Raw genomic sequence first — 20228 nt, 5'->3', positions numbered from 1 at the left:
GCAGATAACTCAATTTCGTTTCTTTTTATACCTGAGTAATATTCCATTGTGTATATGTGCCACATCTTCTTCATGCATTCATCTGTTGATGGACATTTAGGGTGCTTCATTGTCCTGGCTATTGTAAATAGTGCTGCAATGAATATTGTGGTACATGACTCTTTTTGAATTATGGTTTTCTCAGGGTATATGCCCAGTAGTGGGATTGCTGGGTCATACGGTAGTTCTATTTTTATTTTTTTAAGGAACTCCATACTGTTCTCCATAGTGTGTTGGAGTATAGTTGATTTACAGTGTTGTGTTAGTTTCAGGTGAATGTGAGATGGGCTTTGATGGATGGGTGCCTGGAGATGTGGACTGAGCTAGTTGAACTCTCAAGCTCCGCCCCCCCCCCCCCCCCCCAGCTCTGGCAATCTCCATCTGACAAGTTATGCCTGAAACTAGGCCAATCCCTTATAACCGGGAAGCAGTCCAGAACTGAGTTTCCTTTAGACAACATGCCAGGAGTCAGAGGCTGCGGGCCTGGGCAGAGTGGCTGTGGAGGCCGCGCTGCCCCTACGTTCTCTATATTCTGTGCCATTACAGGGGCTGGGGGTATTCAGCTTGCAGTGCATGTGTCCTGAGATGACATTCCAAATGATAATCTCCCCGTCGTAGCTGGAGGTGGCAAGGAGAATAGGCGGGCATTGAGCTACACAGAGGATGTCCTCCTTTTGCCCGTGGTTCTGGGAAAGAGAGAGAGAGAGGGACAGAGAGGGACAGAGTAAGAAATCCAGTCCCCAGTCACCCACAGCTCGCTCCCCTTCATTGGATGCCTAAGACAGAGGAGACAGAGGGGCCCCTCCTGTGGCTGCCCCCCATTAAGGACTCTTGCGGAACCTGGTGGCCCGGCCCAGTCCTGGGGGTCAGGGGCATCCCTCCAGGTAGGAGTCTGCTTGCAGGTCAGCCAGAGAGGTGCTGCATCTCCTTGGGTCAGTTTTATCACCTTCCCCAGGGAGGTGTTACTCCTAGCAGCTTCCTTACCTCCCCATAATGCTGGCAAGGAGGTTATTCACAAGGAACCCTCTTCGGGGCTGAAATCTTGATGGTAATGTGACAATGGAACCCAAGCACTGGCCAAGGGGGTCTGGCCTCCCAAGAGCCCCAGGTCTAAATTCCAGGGTGTGGAGTCCCTCAACTCAATTCCTCCAGGGCTGCCCCGCACTGTGGCTTACAAGTGCTGTTAGGAATTGGAATTGCCTATTCTCCTTGAAAGGAGGATTTAGGAATATGGATCCTTAAGAAAGATAAGAAACGAAATGAAAATGTTTTTGTTTTTGAGACCAGTGCTGCAGAGTTCAAAGAGTCCCTGGCCATTATCCTTTCAACTTTCTCACCGGGGTACAGTTTCTTTGTGAAAAGAATTGGTTTTTCCCAGGGCTGTAAAGATCTTTCTCCCTTGCCCTCAGGTACTTCCCACAGAGAGTCCCTTGAGGACCTATCCGTGGTCACCTAAGAAGCCCCTTCTGCTTGAAAGCAGCTGGGAGGACGGTGGGTAGGACAGTTGGAAAAGAGCAGGTCAGTGGCCCTCTCCTCCCCACGATCTTCTGCCTCCTTCTGAAATCTGTGAGCGCTTGTGTCTGGGCTTCTCCTTCCCTGGCCCCACTGCCTGCGGAATGAAGTTTACGTGCCTTGGCATGGCTTTCAGGTTCTGATTAGCTTTCCAAGCTCACTTCCCTCCTGTACGTGGTCCTCCAGCCCCTCAAAATATTCATAGTCCTTCCAAACAACATGCTTCTCAGACTTGGTTCACGCTCTCCTCCTTTCCCCTCATCTAGACTGCCTTTCCCTACCTTGGCCTCCCAGAAAAATCCTAGTAATCTTTTAATATCCTGTACAGTGTTAGAGCAAAAGTTAGTAGTTCCCACCTCTAGGTTTCTCCAGCATTTTATATTATTATTAAAACATTATTACATTAACTAATACATTATTATATCATCTGTTGCATCGTATGATGATTACTTCCTTAGCTTATCTCCTTGCCAGTCTGTGAGATTCTGGGCCGGGAATCACATTTTATTCATGTTTGTATTTTCTGTGCCTACCCACTAAGGATGGCACTATGTCAGTGCTTGATAAATAGGGGGTTGAAAGAATTGATAAGTGACTGAAAAAACATTTGAATGAACTAACACTTCACTGACTCTTGCATGACTTCTGCCCTTGCAATGGCCATGGCTTTCCTGGGGACATTTTCTGCAAATTCTGTTCTTTCACTCAACAATCACTCATCCAGGGCTTCCCTGGTGGCGCAGTGGTTGACAGTCCGCCTGCCGATGCAGGGGACACGCGTTCGTGCCCCAGTCTGGGAGGATCCCACATGCCGTGGAGCGGCTGGGCCCGTGAGCCATGGCCACTGAGCCTGCGCGTCCGGAGCCTGTGCTCCGCAACAGGAGAGGCCGCAACAGTGAGAGGCCCGCGTACCGCAAAAAAACAAAAAAACAATCACTCATCTGCAAACTCCATGAAGGCAGGGATCGTGTGATGACCACTTTGCTCGTCACTGATGTTCAGTGAACAGCACAGGCTGGGCCCACATTTGACACATGCTGGTTGAATGGAAGCGTATTAGTTGGGCAGCTACTATAAACCAGGCCCTGAGCTACATCCCGGGAATACAGTGGAGAAAACAGACAAGGTCTGTCTTCATTGAGTTTGTGTTCTAGTGACTTGTGGCTTTTGGAATATTTACAGAGGCATAAGGTACGGCTAGGTGGTGGGAAATGGTTGTGCACAATGACCTTCCTTTCTTACTGCTTGTCTTCATGGCTTGACATCCAGACAGTTTTGAGGGAGATCATTCAACCCTGGGAAGCTGTAGAAATTTGGGGGCTAATAAGAATCGCAAGAAGTCCCCTGGTTATGGGCCCCTAACAAGCCACAGGGCAGCAGGAATGTCACCTGCTAGGTTCCCTGGCCACCCAAGGATGGCAGAGTGAATACATACAGTTTTGCATGCCAAGCAGAAGAGGAAGTGGATGCTTCTTTGAAGAAAGTCACATGCGTCACATCCTGGGCTGCCATTCCTACACTACAGGGCTCCAGGCTGAGCTCAAGCAGAACTGTGGGGACTTCCTCCTCGGCCTCCTGCCCCAGCCTGAACAAAGGCCATCACTCTTCCTGGAGCAGGGGCAGCTGCCTGGAGCTCAGTGCTCCTTACTCTACCTGGACCCCAATCATGAATCCCCCCACAGCAGAGGCTCTTGAGATGCTGTGACCACCCTAGGCAGGCCCAGAAGAATAGGGGTGAGCCCCAGGAGTGAAGGACATCCCCATCAAGTGTCACTGTTTGGGTGGAGAGTCGGACAGTGGACCAGGGCTCACCACGTCGTCCTGCCAGTGTGGCTGTGGCTTCCGGAAGTGGTGAAAGTCACAAGGTGTGTCCTGTATCCAAAGCCAAACAGGAGATGTTGTACAAGCAGTAAAATGAGCTGCCAACACACTCACAATTTCAGAGAGAGGCGCTGGCACACTTTACAGCCCTACCCCTCACCCCATCCGTGATGCAGATTTTTGAAATGTCAAAGCAAATTCCCCGAGTGCCAGTGGGAATAAACAGCAATCCACTCCTGACGTTTGGGTGATTGCGTTTCAGCAAATCATATGCCAGCTGACAAGCTCTTCGCGGATGGTCTGCATAGTTTCGCCTCTGTAATAAGACCCGTAGCGATGCATGAGCTAAAACAAAAGCCGTCAGCCCAGGAACCTGTAATACCAAAGGACAAATTCAACGCCAGGACCTCTCAGGCAGTCATGTCTCAAATCATCTGAGGGTGCTAGGCTTAGGCTCTGACATACAGCATACTTTCAAATGAATAACGAACCTACCATGTTTAAAGGCTTTGGAAATCCAGGACCACCCAGCAGAGCAAGCAGGGAACATAAAATGCCACAGGTAGATTTAAAACGTAGTTGTAGTCAGCATTTTCATCTTCACCTGTCTCTTAATCCCTTTTCCCATCTCTAAGCCGTAAAAAAAGATTTCTTTTTTCCACAGAGATGCTTATGGATGGCATTTCATCTCCTCTTCCCATTTAGACAGGGACTACGGCATAAAGACAAGGTGGGAGGAAAATCCAGTAAGTGAAATATTTCTCTAAGTTCTGTGAGATGCTCTAGAAAATTAATATAACCCAAGGAGGGCGTTGTTGGAACCTCTGATCTATAGCCAGTTGGACAGGACTTGCAAATGGTGTCTTGGGGGCAGGGCAGAGGGGAGGGGGGCAGGAGTCTTGTGTCTTGTAGGACTGAACCCTGACCCCGTGGAATCTGATGCTCTCTCCAGGTAGATAGAGTCAGAATTGAGTGGAATTGTAGGGTACCAGCTGGTGTCGGAGAATTGCTTGTTGGTGTGGGAAAAACCTCCACGTGTCGGAATTGGGTACAGAGTCATTACACTTCTTCCCATAGAAAAGAATTTAAAAAACTGAAACAAATACTAAAAAGGTTTTTTAAAGGGGGGGAGGAAAGAAAGATGGGAGGGAAAGGGGGAGAGAGGGAAGGAGGAAACTCTTTTGCCCATATCATTGCTTAGCTTATACCAGATAGAGGTATAAAGAATTTCTCCAAAATCTGTTTTTAGTGAGAAAAGAATCAACAGGGCATGGGGGTGGGGAGAAGCATGTCAGTCTGAAGCAGGGTTTTGAAATATCATAATTTTGTACATTTCACTTACAAAGTACACATTTATTCTTCTATCCCATCCAACAGCTATGATACACCTAGAACAATACAGACTATTACATTTTAGCTTTTTACATTTACTTTAGCTTATCATCTGTTTAATTTTTGCATAGAATCAGTACTGTGGCCTCATTTTGCTGTGTCGGTGTGATAAATGAAGAGAACAAGAAAATCACCGCTTCTGTTTTTTAGGAAGAGCAAGATAAAATGTGATTTGATAAACTAGGCTCAGTTTTTTAAGTGGTTCTTAAAGGATTAGGGAACAGAAACAGGATACCCTGGTTTGTTTTCATGGTCTGCTCAGAGCAGCTTGCCTTCCGGAGGATTATTTGATCCCGAGAGCATGGCTGAACCACGGAGGCAAGGGCACAAACAGAAACTGATCAAGGATTGTTTTTAACATTTTCATGTTCAGGAGAGAATTTATTGGATTTTTATTCTTTGACTTACGGCTGCTGAATTTAACTACCCTAGCTTGTGATTTATCCCTAATAAAGCATTCGGTGGAGAGATACCCTGTTTCCTATCTCTACCTCTAAACCATTACCAAAATGTGCAGAGAATTGTTTCCAATATTCTGGAAGAGGCTAGTTGCCTAAATTACCATCAGGGAGCAGCCACAGTTTGGGGAATTCTTTGACACATTTGCTTCTGGAAAATTCCCTTTAGTATCTTGGTGTCCTCCTCCAGGACAAAGTTCGTATCAAAAAATATGTCCCACTAAATCTCCAAGATGACCCTCATATTCAAACTGACTAGAACTCACTTATTTTGGCTTAACTTCAAGTAGGTATAATCATAGACTTCACTTTGCTCTTCATCTAGAAAGATAATATTATCAACTTAGAGTAAGCATTTTTCTTTATTAGTTCTTGAGTCAGTTTACGTATATTGACTTAACCCAACTGATGACTGGAGAAACTTCAGCACTTACTTTTTAGTTTTCAGACCACAGTTAGGTGTCTTTCAAGCCATCAAAACACAGCTGATGCCACTCTCACTGCCCTAAAAGGCTGATGAAACCCTCGCTCAGCTATGGGAAGAGGCTCACCTTCTTCCTGACAGGACCCTGCACAGTTCCTGGCCCTTACTGACTGAGTGAATGAGCAGAAGAATGCATGAGGTCAAAGGCAGAACTAGGAATCACACACTCATTACTCTGCGTCATTTTTTTTTTTTTGGCAGAGCCGTTAGGCGTGTGGGATCTTAGTTACCAGACCAGGGATCCAACCCGTGCCCCCTGCAGTGGAAGCATGGAGTCTTAACCACTGGACCACCAGGGAAGTCCCTACTCTGAGTAATTTGTTTTTTAAGTAGTTATGTATTCATTATTTTATTTATTTATTTTTGGCTGTGTTGGGTCTTCGTTTCTGCGCGAGGGCCTTCTCTAGTTGTGGCAAGCGGGGGCCACTCTTCATCGCGGTGCGCGGGCCTCTCACTATCGTGGCCTCTCCTGTCGCGGAGCACAGGCTCCAGACGCGCAGGCTCAGTAGTTGTGGCACACGGGCCTAGTTGCTTCACGGCATGTGGGATCCTCCCACACCAGGGCTCGAACCTGTGTCCCCTGCATTGGCAGGCAGACTCCCAACCACCGCGCCACCAGGGAAGCCCACCTACTCTGAGTAATTTTTATCTTATTTACTTGGACTTCATTTGTACTGATAGTTGAAGAAAGTTTGCCTCTGATCTTCTCCATAGTTTCACAGGCCAGAACTGCGGAAATTTTACCAAGAACAGACACAGCACATGAACAAATGGAATAAGCAGCCTTGAAAAAAATCACAATGACACACAAAAGAGAGTAGCTTTTAGTTCATCCAGACTTTGTGATGTTTGACTTATGTGATTTTTAAAATGTTTTAAAAAGCTAAACTCTTTTAAGAAATGAGGCCTATACCACGCAGTGAGGGAACAAATGCATGGGCTATAGATGGGAGAACAAACATGTATATAATGTGTGTCCTTCCTACATAGAAGTTTAGAGTCACTGGCAATGAAATGCCAGAGAAAAAGGATGTAGGACTGTTACATGCATCCTAGATTTTATCTCATTTGATTTCTTCTACACTTACTACAAATGCCTAATCTTGCATTATTATTTTATGGGGACCTTTGGTAGGAGGTGACTCACCATGTTTCAAGGTGTGAAGACAAGGTCCGTTGTTGTAGCTCCCATATTTTCAGACAGCCATCTCTGCCTCCAGTAACTAGACTAGGAAACAGAGACCCTCGTCACGACTGCATGTCAGGGGTCACCCTGCCTAACGGTAAAAGATTCTGGCGGGACTTCCATGGTGGCACAGTGGTTAAGAATCCACCTGCCAATGCAGGGGACACGGGTTCGAGCCCTGATCGGGGAAGATCCCACGTGCCGCAGAGCAACTAAGCCCGTGTGCCACAACTACTGAGCCCGCGTGCCACAACTACTGAAGCCCACACACCTAGAGCCCACACTCCGCAACAAGAGAAGCCACCACAATGAGAAGCCCACACACCACAACGAGGAGAAGCCCTCACTCGCCACAACTAGAGAAAGCCCGCGCACAGCAACGAAGACCCAATGCAGCCAAAAATAAATAAATAAAATAAATAAATAAAATTAAAAAAAAAAAGATTCTGGAGAAGGCACATACCCTCTTCCACTGGAGTCAAAGGTCAGACAACGGATTCCAGCATTGCCATGAGCCTCAATAAAATCGGACAACAGTATTCCTGTTTCAACGTCCCATACTTTCACCACCTGTATCAGGAAGTTGGAAAAAGTAGCCTGGAGACACTGGCCATCAAATTAAAGAGAATTTGCATTTAGAGGTCTAGTGTCATAGGTATGAAAGATGAAAGTTTACCCCAAAAGTTTCCGTACTTTGAATACAAGTTGGTTACCTGAGTGTATTCATTAGCTAGGGCTGCAATAAGAAAATACCATAGACTGGGGAGCTCAAACAACACACATTGATTTTCTCATAGTTCTGGAGGCTGGACGTCCACGATCAAGTTGCCAGCAGGGTTTGGTCTCTTCTGAGGCGTCTCTCCTTGGCTTGCGGATGGCCGCCTTCTCACCGTGTTCTCACAAGCTCTTTCCTCTGTGCCTGTGCAACCCAGCATCTCTTTATGTGTCTACATTTCCTCTGGCTCTAACAAAACCAATCAGACTGGATTAGGGCCCACCCTAACAGCTTCATTTTAAGTTGATGACCTCTTTAAAGACTCCATCTCCAAATACAGACACATTCTGAGGTACTGGGCGTTAGGACTTCAACACATGAATTTGGGGGAAACACAATTCAGTCTATAGCACTCTCTGAGAAGATTAGAAAATTTAGAAATATTGGATGAAAATCTCCTGGCCACCTAGACTCAGAGAAGATAGGTGTGGATTGAATTTTGAGCAGCAAAATTTATTCACCATCAAAGCAAAGCTGAATGGATAGATGACCCATTTTCTGGGGAGGCTATTTAAACCCTCAGCTTTAAGACTTCGCTCGGTCCAACTCGTTCCAGTCTTGTAGTTACTTTCTTTTAGCTCCAACCTTTGAGCAGCTTTTGAATGAGAATCATCTTTAAAGGGACGTGAATAGCATCTGTCATGACTGGTTGGGGTAGGTGCCCCCTGCCCCCCCAGGAAGGACGTCCTCTGGGGCAGACTTTCTGGATCCTGCACCCAGAGGCAGTGACAGTGTCAGAGGAGAAACGCTTGAGGACAGCACTCTTTCTCAGGACTATTGAACGGTCCTTCTAGCCTGCCACTTTGTAAAAAAGACTGCCCCATTGACATCAGAGAAACTTCTGGGTCTCCAAGCCAAAAACCAGACAGCACTGTTGTTGGCTGCAAGTTGCTGAGATCAGTAGGGTGCACTTTGCTTCCTTTCCTCTGTCCTTCTATAAGGCCAGCGTTCCCAGGGGTGTGTACAGCTCAGGGGCGTTCATCTGTTCTTCTGAGTATTTCAATAAACCCTTAGTGTTACTTTAGTGGTTTTAATCTTTACTTTACTTTAGTGGTTTCAATCTTTGCAAATATCCCAAAGTTCCATAACATGCAGTGATTTGTGATATGGTTGAGATCCAGAATTGATTTAAGTACCTGATGGCGTGGACGAATGAGCAGACAGAGCATGAGCTGGGCGGACAGCAAAGGATCAACACCTGAGGGAGGACCTGCCTTGCTGCTGTGTGATTAAACACAGCTTTTTTTTAAATTTTTTTTTTAATTTCCCCAAGAAAGCCACTTGCTACTGCTGGTAATGGAAGTGAAAAGATTGAAGACTGAAGTCAGCAAGGGAAACCTCTCTGAAAATGACTTTAGGGTTCTATGTACAGAATCAAGAAAAGTCTAGAGGTGCTGTGTATACTTTCCAGGTATACCTACCTCACTTACATTTTGTGGAGGGAATTTCATACCACAGCAGGGCTCCTTTAAGAATTTCACTGTCCCAGGGACTTCCCTGGTGGTCCAGTGGTTAAGACTCCGTGCTCCCAATGCAGGGGGCCCGGGTTCTATCCCTGGTTAGGGAACTAGATCCCGCATGCCGCAACTAAGACCCAGCGGAGCCAAATAAATAAATAAATATTAAAAAAAAAGAAAAAAAGAATTTCACTGCCCCATGTTGTTCTTCCTTTTGGAGATCCCATCTATTTAAATATATTAAAATGCAACCATGTCCCCAATTAAATATAATAGAATTTTGCTAGCAAATTTTAAAATAATTTAAAGAATACAGTTTTAAGCTCAGTTGATAAAAAATTGTTATTCTTATAAACTTTGGTATTACATATAACAATGTGTGTGTTAAGTTGCAGCTCATAAGTAATGTGCTGTAAACATTTAATTGAGCATTTATTAATTTTCATTTTACAGTTTACAAGGATTTTCAGAGGCAAAGTCGGTGGTCCCTAGCACTCTGCTTATACAACTGAATGAACGCAGTGTGGTATAGTGGTATTCGTAAATTCAGGCTTCATCGAGATCTTGGACTATATTCTCTCCTCCACAAATATCAAGTGTAATGTGGTTTGGATGTCATGAATTGTGACGGCCGGCATGATGATGATCCAGAGATTTCACACAGCAACAGATCTGCAAGGTGAGCGAACACTCAAATCAATAATTTAATTCAGTAAGTATTGGAGAGTTTATTACCAGCATGTGCCTAATACAGTGTAATAGCTGTGAGGGTGTTTATATCTCAATTCAACACCTACCTACCACCCACCGCTGGGGGAGACGTGCATATCAAAATAATGCTATTGAGGGAGACAGACTGTGTTACCATGGAATTAGGAGCCCAGATGCTAACGGAGCCATTCATTCTGCCTGGGTGTGGGAGGGGATCTAGGATGCTTTCTTAGAGGAGCTGGTATCTGAGTTGTGCCTTAAAGAATAAGAACGGTTTTGAGAGATCAAGAAGAGGGAAACATAGATGCTCTGATCCCTGCTCTCAAGTGCCTGCAGAAATTGTTTAGAGGCGAGGCTCACACAGGTGAAACAGAGCAGGGCAGGTGAGAACACACCCCAGCAGCCATGGGAGGCACTAACTGTGAGTCATCAGGAAGTGGGAGGTGCCTGCATGAGTCAGGGCGGTGAAGGCAAGTGTTTCCTGGCACAGAGAGGACTTGAGTTTGACCTTGAAGGATTGCTCAGGTGTATGTAAGAAAAGAGGAGGAATGGGGAGGGGGAAGGGTAAGCTGTGACAAAGCGAGAGAGTGGCATGGACATATATACACTACCAAACATAATATAGATAGCTAGTGGGAAGCAGCCGCATAGCACAGGGAGATCAGCTCGGTGCTTTGTGACCCCCTAGAGGAGTGGGATATGGAGGGTGGGAGGGAGGGAGATGCAAGAGGGAAGAGATACGGGAACATATGTATATGTATAACTGATTCACTTTGTTATAAAGCAGAAACTAACACACCATTGTAAAGCAATTATACTCCAATAAAGATGTAAAAAAAAAAATAGAAAAAAGAAAGGAGGAAGCAGGAAATTCTGGGGTGGAGATGAGAAAAGGTTGCACAGAGCCAGGGGCAGGAATGTGCAGGATGCTGAGTAGGTGAAGAGGTTGGCTTCCTTGGACTCAGAGGTGACTCTGATAAATTTGGAGGATAAATGCTTCTTTACAAGTTTGAACCCAAACTATGCAAGAACCCGCCTTCTTTGAGATGAATTGAGACTGAGTCATCATAAAAAATGTTTGATCTACTTCTTTTGGTATTTAACCATGGGTGACCGCTAATTTCTGGAGCAGAAGCTAGACAAGAACAGATGCAAAGACAGTCGAGTGTCACTGGGAGTGCAGCTCAAGTAAGTGTGCACGTGAAGAGGACGTGTCTGGGCTGTGATGTCCCCGATGCTGTAAATCCTAAAGACAGGGTGTGTCAGGCTCTGGCAGGAAAAAGGAAAGAGGGCGCGGCCACATGGCCCAGGACACTCACTTGCGATGCTGGAACCTAGGCCACTGATGCAGGAAGTAACTGAACTGAATATTAGAAGCTTTCAGAACTTTTCAGCATCGTGGGTGTATTTGGGATGTGCCCTCCCGTTACCACAAGGACAGGAGAACATGAGTTATGGGATGTGCGTGTTTGCCTGCTCTAGTTCCTTATTCAAGGAGCAGTGATTACTGATTATGGTCCCTCCTGTGAACTAGACACTGTGCCGGTCCTCTAGGCTGGGGCCAGCATGGTCCTCACGAGCCCCGGTGAGAGGGAAGTGGACGTGGCATGCTCTGAACCCTCCTTCCTGGATTAGAGTTACAGTGGATTAGGGTCGTTGAATTGATCATCCTACACCACACAAGAAAATCACCTTGAAATAATACCTTTCCACAGGACCAGACGGTCCTTCCAAATTACTCACACCACAAGCCCCCGCAGAATCTGTGAGCTCTTCCATGTGGCGTTCACATGAGAGTGTCCGAACACTACTAGGTGATCAGCAAAGTAGAACTGAACCACCCATTCTCTACTTCCAGGGACAGAAGGTCCCCAGAACACTCTGCTCCCCACCGAGGTGAAGACAGTGGGACCCCACTTGCAAATACATCATTGCTAAAGAGACCAAGATTTGACACTTACAGATGCTTCCGAGTAGCTGACCACCTGCCTGAAGGTGGGGTTGTACTGGCATCACACCATGGGCTCTTTGTGGGAAACCACTGGGTGAGGCTCAAGGGGAGACCTTGCTTGTGAGAAACAGAGAGAGAGAGAGAATGAAAACCCAAACTGAGTATGTGACACGTATACCCAGGATGAGGCATCGATTGCTTTATTAAAGAATGGTTAAGAGGGTAGTCTTGAGTTCAAATGATGGGTCTGTGACCTTGGGCAAGTCACTTAGCTGCTCAAAACTGTAATTTTCTTATCTGTTAAATGGGGATAATGGTATCTACTTTAAAGCATTGTTTTGAGGATTAGATGAGAAAACATATATACAGTGGTACCTCCATATCTATGGGGGATTGGTTTGAGGAACCCCTAGAATACCAAAATCCACGGATGCTCCAGTCCCTTATATAAAATGGCATAGCATTTGCATATAACCTATGCACATCCTTTCATATACATCTCCAGATTACTTATAATGTCCACTACAATTTAAATGCTATGTATATAGTTGCCAGTATGTGGCAAATTCAACTTCAGCTTTTTGGAAACTTCTGGAATCAAAAATAATTTTTTTTCCATCCATGGTTGGTTGAATGTGCTGATGCAGAACCCATGGATAGGGAGGGCTGATGTAACATCCTTAGCACAGAACTTCACATAACATAATGGACGTGCAATGAAGAGTAGCCACTAACCATGAAAACTGATACCTCCTTGTTGGGGTAGGAGGAGTGTGATTTCGTGAGATTGCAGAGTGGACCTTCTTCCGTATTAATGTCTATCTTCCCCCCAACAAACACAGACCATATCATCCCATTCTGAATGGCAGTGCTCAAGCCTGAATGGCAGCGCTTCTCCCTCACAGCAGGGACGAGGCCAGGCCAGGTCCTGGGGGGGGCCCTGCAGCATGCCTCCTATGAGTACCCAGGTGCAAAGGACCCACCTGTGCCCTTGGACTTTGTCCCCTGAGCCACGTCTGGGAGGTCAGCACACAGAACGGACAGCCCTTGGAGTGAAGCCACCCAAGTCCTTCGAACTCATTTCCTCATCTGTAAAATGGAATCCTTTATGGAAATTTTGCGAAGAGGAAGTGTGAGAAAGGACGTAGCATGTCTGGAGGAGGCTGGCATGCAGTAGGCACCGACTAACCGGACGTTGGTGGTCAGGCTTCGCTCTCTGTAGTGCCCTGCGACGGTCAGCCATAGCCTGGGCCACTAGTCGACATCTGGGAGCTCTGAAACCTCAGACTGAGTGCCAGAAGATTCTTGGTGTGGGTGAATCCTCTTCAAGGAAGAACAGGACTTGGCATGAGGACGATTAGAACTTTCGGGACCACAGTCTGCCCACTTCACAGATGAGGAAACAGCAGGAGGCTGAGGAGGGTCGGCTCACTTGGTCAAGATCACGGGCTCCCGAGTGACAGAGCGGGGATCGGCAGACGGTATCTGGCACCTAAGTGCTGGCGCTAGAAATGCGGCTGTTTTTTTCCATGAGATGGAATTTCAGATACTTGGGTCCAAAAAACAGAAAGAAAGAGAATGAATCCAACGGGCTGTTTGTCCTACACGGCGATATCACGTAGAACAAAGAGAAGTTTGATTGACTGACGTTCCCGGTTTTCAGCTGGCTGCTTTGGCATCTTGAGTGAGGAGCCTGCCTCCAGGCCTGGCTGTAATGATGGCCTGGCAGTGCCCCTGTGTGTCCCTGGGTGGCTGCCCTGCTTGGGGGATGGGGTCTTGGATGTGAGCACCACTGCAGCTGACGGACTGCAAGTAGGCTGGTGCCTTAGGACTGAATAAGCAGACCCTGGGGCTTCTAGGACAATTTCCTACTGGTAGAAACGTAACACACATCCTTCTTATCAGTCACTTGTACCACAATGGGAATCCACTTACATGTTAATTTCTTCTCAGTTCATGAGCTAACATTGCTGAGAGAAAGAGGGTTTTGATGAGGGGAGGACAGAGGGAATTCTGGAGCCTGGGAAGAGTGATCTCAGTTGGGATGCTATGGAGGGACCCTGACAAGGTCAGTGAAAGGAAAAGGTAGGGAGAAGCTCTTCATAGTGATGTCCCCCAAATAAAAACAGCTACAATAAATTAAGCACCCCGGATGTAGCTACTGTCTGTCCAGCACACTCCTATCTTCTGTGAAGAGAACTGCTTCTCTGACTGTAAGACCTGGACAAAGGATCTGAGCCTGGTCAGTCTGTGTCCTTCCTTTAGGTTTTTCTGGCTGGAGCTGCTAGGAAGAGTAGAGTTGGGATGTGAGTTCAGGCTCTGGGCTTGGATGGGTCCTGGCCATTTGGAAGGAGAAAGCCATTCAGCAGTAGGTGTTGATGAGACCAATGTGAACCAAGGAGCAGAAATGCAAAGTGCAGGCATACAGCATGGGAACAACAGTGCCATCTGTGAGCTCAGCTGCCCATGAGTCCATCTGTCCTAGGATCTGGTTTCAATAACCAATAATTTCTCCCCCCTTTCATTATATAAGTTTCAGGTATATAGTATTACAATTTGACATCTGTGTACACTACAGAGTGATCTCCAGCACAAGCCTAATTGCCATCCATCACCATGCAGTTGACCCTTTGCATTTCACCCACCTCCCAACCTCCTTCCCCTCTGGTAACCACTAATCTGTTCTCTGTGTCTATGAGTTTGCTTTTGTTTTATTTTGTTTTTGTTTCATTTTCTTTTAGATTCCACATATGAGTGGAATCATATGGTATTCGTCTTTCTCCACCTGACTTATTTCACTTAGCATAACACCCTCTGCATCCATGCATGTTATTAAAAATGGCAGGATTTTGTTATTTTTTATGGCAGAGTAGTATTCCGTGTGTGTGTGTGTGTGTGTGTGTGTGGCATCTTCTTTATCCATTAAAGAAGTTAATGGACACTTATGTTGTTTCCATGTCTTGGTTATTGTAAATAATGCTGCAGTGAACGTAGGGGTGCATATATCTCTTTGAATTAATTTTTTCATGATTTTTGGATAAATACCCAGAAGTGAAATAGCTGTGTCATATAGTAGTTCTATTCTTAGTTGTTGTGAGGAGTCTCTATACCATCCTGCATAGTGGCTGCACCAATTTACAGTCCCACCAACAGTGTGCAAGGGTTCCCTTTTCCCCACATCTTCTCCAGCATTAGTCATTTCTTGTCCTTTTGATAATAGCCATTTCAACAGGTGTGAAGTGATATCTCATTGTGGTTTTGATTTGCCTTTCTCTAATAATTAGAGATGCTGAACATCTTTTCTGAGGTTTTGTCTCGTTCTTTCAATTGGAACATATTCTTTTGTCTCCTCATTTTGCCTAATTCTCTGTGTATTAAGTATATATATACGTATTAAGAATTAGCTGTCTCTCCCAGTCGTGAAGGCATGGTCTTATTTAGGAGCTGTCCTGTGGGGCTCAGAAGTGCAATCCTGCCTGGCCACTACAGCCAGGTGCTTAAGGGGTGTCCCCTACGTGGGCTGTGTGTGCCTTCCTGTTGTCATGGGGCTGTGGCTGCCTTGGAGTGCTGGTGGGCTGGCTGTCATTCACCTGGCTGTGAGAGGCTGCCAGGATGCAGGGTGGGCGGGGCTGTCAGTGGGACGTGCCCATTGGCGATACCGGGTCACATGGAGAATTCCAAAATGGTGCCCACCAGCACTGGCATTAGCGAGGAAGCCTGAGGTCGCGTAAATGCCTCCTGCCAGTGACTCTATCCCCAGGAAGCATCCCAAATGACTCCTGCTTCTTCAGCAGACACTTGAAGATTAGTAAATGGGTGCCCTTCACCTATGAAACATACACTTTTCAACCTGGTGTTTTTGTGCTGGTTTTCAGGTTGGGTGAGTCCGTGCATGAGCCTTTTTTTATAAATTTATTTATGTATTTACTTATTTTTGGCTGCATTGGGTCTTCGTTGCTGGCTCTTAGTTACTGTGCGTGGGCTTTCTCTAGTTGTGGTAATCGGGGGCTACTCTTCATTGCGTTGTGCAGGCTTCTCACTGCGGTGGCTTCTCTTGTTGCGGAGCACGGGCTCTAGGCACGCAGGCTTCAGAAGTTGTGGCATGCGGGCTCAGTAGTTGTGGCTCGCGGGCTCTAGAGCGCAGGCTCAGCAGTTGTGGCACACGGGCTTAGTTGCTCTGCGGCATGTGGGATCTTCCCGGACCAGGGCTCGAACCCGTGTCCCCCACATTGGCAGGCAGATTCTCAACCACTGTGCCACGGAAGCCCCCCCAGGCATGAGCCTTTTAAGAGCGGGGTTTTCGTTGCCTGCAGTTCTATAGTTTCCCTGGGTTTATTCTCCATTGGTTTTCAAAGCCGGGTGATTTGGGAGCTTATCTCTCCTCTGCAGGATCTGGGGGCTGGGGTGCCTGATGTGGAGCTCGAATCCCTCACTCCTCAGGGAAAAGCTCCACCTCTTTGGGGTCCCTCCCAATTGTGCAGCTGGGGTGTGGTTTTCCCTGGTGAGCCCGTATCTCTGTCTCTCCCACGTGTCTCAGTGCTGTCCTTTCACCTTTTCTCGCGAGGCTCTGTTCATCCAGTTTTCAGATCTCTTTCTGAGGGAATTGTTCCATTTGCAGTTGTAGGTTTGTGTCTGTGGGAGGACGTAAGTTCAGGATATTCCTGTGCTGCCGTCTTCAACCCTCTTGCTTGTGTTTGGAGGGATAGGTTCCTGTCTGTTTGCTGGTTGTTGGCCTCTCTCTCTCAGCTTCTTACACACTTACATCCCTCATCCTGTTGCCTCCTCTGTCTTTAAACCAGCAATAGTGCACTGAGTCCTTCAAATTCTCCCTTTTCAGCTTAAATTGTTTCAGTTAGATTTTTGTCCCCTTTGACTCAAAAGAATCTTACCAGGTAAGGGACTTCCCTGGTGGCACAGTGGTTAAGAATCCACCCGCCAATGCAGGGGACATGGGTTGGATCCCTGGTCTGGGAAGATCCCATATGCCGAGGAGCAGCTAAGCCTGTGCACCACAACTACTGAGCCCACGTGCCACAATTGCTGAAGCCCGTGCATTTAGAGCCCGTGCTCCACAACAAGAGAAGCCACCGCAATGAGAAGCCTGTGCACCACAACGAAGAGTAGACCTGGCTCGCCGTAACTAGAGAAGCCCATGCGCAGCAACGAAGACCCAACGCAGCCAAAAGTAAATTAAAAAAAAAAAAAAAAGAATCTTACCAAGTAAAACTACTCTGTGGTGAGCACAGTTCATAAATTATCTTTTTTTTTTTTTTTTTTTTTGCGATACACGGGCCTCTCACCGTTGTGACCTCTCCCGTTGCGGAGCACAGGCTCCAGACGTGCAGGCTCAGCGGCCATGGCTCACGGGCCCAGCCGCTCCACAGCATGTGGGATCCTCCCGGACCAGGGCACGAACCCGCATCCCCCGCATCGGCAGGCGGACTCCCAACCACTGCGCCACCAGGGAAGCCCCATAAATTATCTTTTATGAACACAACTAATCTACAAGACGACCCTTTCTCCCATATTGCAGAAGAGTAAACCAATGTCTCAAAGAATTCAGTAACTTAGTTCAGAAGGATTGAGTACTTCACCCGAGGTCGTACAGTTTGTGGTAATTTCAGAATTTAAACTCAAATCTGTCTGTCCCAGTAAAGTTACTGGGAAGCAGCTACTGGACTAAGGCATTTCCCAGCTTCCCATTCACCCAGAGTCATGAACTCAGCAATAGAATGTGAGAGAAAGTGATGTATCATTTATGGCTGGGATTTTTTTAAGAGGCAGATATGCCTTCTCTATTCTCATACCCATTGCACCTGGATTCAGAGGAATCTGAGAACCTAAGTAAGGTGGGACCCCCATATGGAGACAGCCCTGTTCTTGAAGGGAGAAAAAGTGCCCCTCAGTAGACAGAAATAAACTTCTATTGTTTCAACCTATGGAAAATATAGAGTTTATTTGTTACAGTGGCAAGCCTTACCTTAACTAATACACCATGCTATCTTCCTTCCAAGAAATAACTTTCTTTCTGTCCTAATTCCTGTTGACACAAAACAGCTCTCTTTGTGGTGTGCAATATTAAATTCACAGAAAATAACAAGTGAAAATGGAAATCTCAATCTGTCACTTTACTCTTTAGAGAATGCCAGAAACCAGCAGACTCCTGAAACGTTTCGTGTGTCCCCATGATTTAGAGACATGAAATATTTGGGCTAAAAAAATAAATCAAAGAACGAAGACTATTTGATCAGGCATGCTGGAAATTTAGCTGTTTGGTTCCTAGTTGATTAGTTTTTATTTGATAGAAATAATATATTCTGAAATAAATTACACACCCTATTTCCAAGATAGGATTTCAATATATTTTAAACACACTTTGGGAAGTGATTCAATATGCCTGAATCATCACAGGCAAGATGCTAATCTTGTAATCATGAGTTTAGATTGGGAGAAAATGGAGAGACACTAGGAAAAGAAAATAGGATAGAAAACATGTCCTCACATACAGAATTGTGATTATCCAATGGTGGCAAATTTCAAAAAAAAAAGTGAAGTCTCCAACTTTGTGGCCTTGGTGGATGTCTTTGCATAAATTTGATTTTCAAAATAAATCAGAAACTAAAGTCCATAAATCTTACCATTTTAATCAAATGTTCTTGAAGAACTGAATTGAGTTTGGGTCCTGTTGTACCCCTGACTGTGATCTCAACACCTAGTTGTGTATAAAATAACCTCTTCATTGCCACGAGATAGACTCTATGTTCACTACACAGGAGCCATGTTGGACCCTACAGACAGTAAAATCCCAGAGCGTCACAGGGTCCCTGTGCTCAGTCCTGGGGGCTTTTCTCTCCTTTGCCCACTTTGGCTCCCTTTATGATCTCATCCACTTCATGGTTTAAAATTCCATCTAAATGCTGATTCTTCCCACATTTATATCTCCAGCCCTGACATCTCCCCTCAACTCAGGATGACTCTCTCCAGCACATCCACAACTGGGCTTCTGACCCTGTGCTCCTCTCACCCACCATCTTCCTCACTGCGGTGTTGGGCTGAGGCCTAAACTCTTGGTGCCATCCTTGACTCCCCTCTCCCTCTCTCTCCCCTCTCTCCTTTAAAAAAAAAATAACAGCTTTATTGCTATTTAACCCACATTCTACAAAATTTGTATTTTTAAGCGTACAATTCAGTGGCTTTTAGCATATTCACAGAGTTGTGCAACCTTTACCACTATCTAATTTCAAAAAGTTTTCATTCCTCCAAAAAGAAACGCCATGCCCATTAGCAGCCGCTCCCTGTTCCCACCTCACCCCATCCCCTGGCAAGTACTAAACTCACTTCCGTCTCTGTGGATTTGCCCGTTCTGGACACTTTATATAAATGGAATCATACAATACACGGCCTTTTGTGACTGGCTTTCACTTAACACGTGAAGCTTCTCAAGCTTTTCCGTGTTGTAGCGTGTGATAGTGCTTCGTTTTTTTTTCTTGCTGAATAATATTTCATTGTATGGATGTACCTGATTTCATTTATCCATTCCTCAGTTCATGGACATTTGGTTTATTTCTACTTTTTGGCTATCATGAATAATGCTCCTATGAATATTCATATGCAAGTGTTTGTGTGAACAGATGTTTTCATCTGTTGGGTGTAAACCTAGGAGTGGAATTGCTAGGTCATATGTTACATCTGTTGGGTGTAAACCTTCTCTTGGGTGTAAACCTAGGAGTGGAATTGCTAGGTCATATGTTAACTCTGGTTAACGTCTGAGGAACTGCCAGATATTTTCCAAAGTGGCTGCATCATTTTAAATTCCCACCAGCGACGCATGAGGGCTCCGATTTCTCTACATCCTTGCCAATACTTGTTATCGTCTCTCTTGATTTTAGCCACTCTGATGGGTGTGAAGTGGTATTTCACTGTGGTTTTAGTTTGCATTTTCATAGGGACTAATGATGCTGTGCATCTTGGCCTGTGTTTATTGGCCATTTGAATATTTTCTTTGAAGAAACTTCTGTCCAGGTCCTTTGCCCATTTTAAAATGAAGCTATTTGTGCTTTTATTGCTGAGTTTTGTATGCTAAATGCAAGTCCGTCATCCGAAATATGATTTGAAAATACTTTATCCCATTCTGTAAGTTGTCTAATCACTTTCTTAATAGTGTCCTTTGAAGCACAAGTTTTTATTTTTGAGAAAGTCCAGCTCATTTTTCCCCCCTTTAGTCTCCTGTGCTTTTGATATCATGTCTAAGAAATCATTGCCTAGTCCAAAGTCATGAAGATTTACTCCTATGTTTTCTTCTAAGAGTTTTGTAGATGTAGTCTTATTACCTTGAGGTCTGTGATCCATTTGGAGTTAACCTTTTTATATAGCGTGAAGCAAGATATTCAGCTCCAAAGTCAAGGTGTGGATAAGTTTGGTTCCTTCAGAGGCCTCTCTCCT

At 45.6% G+C, this 20228-nt stretch overlaps 1 pseudogene across 1 annotated transcript in view; it reads right to left on the bottom strand.

The window, feature by feature from the left end:
- Positions 1–488: 488 nt before the first annotated feature.
- LOC307176842 (cilia- and flagella-associated protein 337-like) overlaps positions 489–20228 on the bottom strand; it is a 46952-nt pseudogene continuing 27212 nt past the window's right edge. Inside the window, exons 3-9 of the transcript in view lie at positions 11797–11899; positions 7356–7462; positions 6854–6934; positions 5774–5816; positions 4715–4760; positions 3364–3423; positions 489–725 (exon numbers count right to left, since the gene is read on the bottom strand). The product of the transcript in view is annotated as a cilia- and flagella-associated protein 337-like (transcript). The remainder of the gene's footprint in view (positions 726–3363; positions 3424–4714; positions 4761–5773; positions 5817–6853; positions 6935–7355; positions 7463–11796; positions 11900–20228) is intronic.

This window comes from Stenella coeruleoalba (assembly GCF_951394435.1).
Source record: "Stenella coeruleoalba genome assembly, chromosome: 18".
In the NCBI taxonomy this organism is placed as follows: Eukaryota; Metazoa; Chordata; class Mammalia; order Artiodactyla; family Delphinidae; genus Stenella; species Stenella coeruleoalba.
This window is presented reverse-complemented; position numbering and strand designations above follow the sequence as displayed.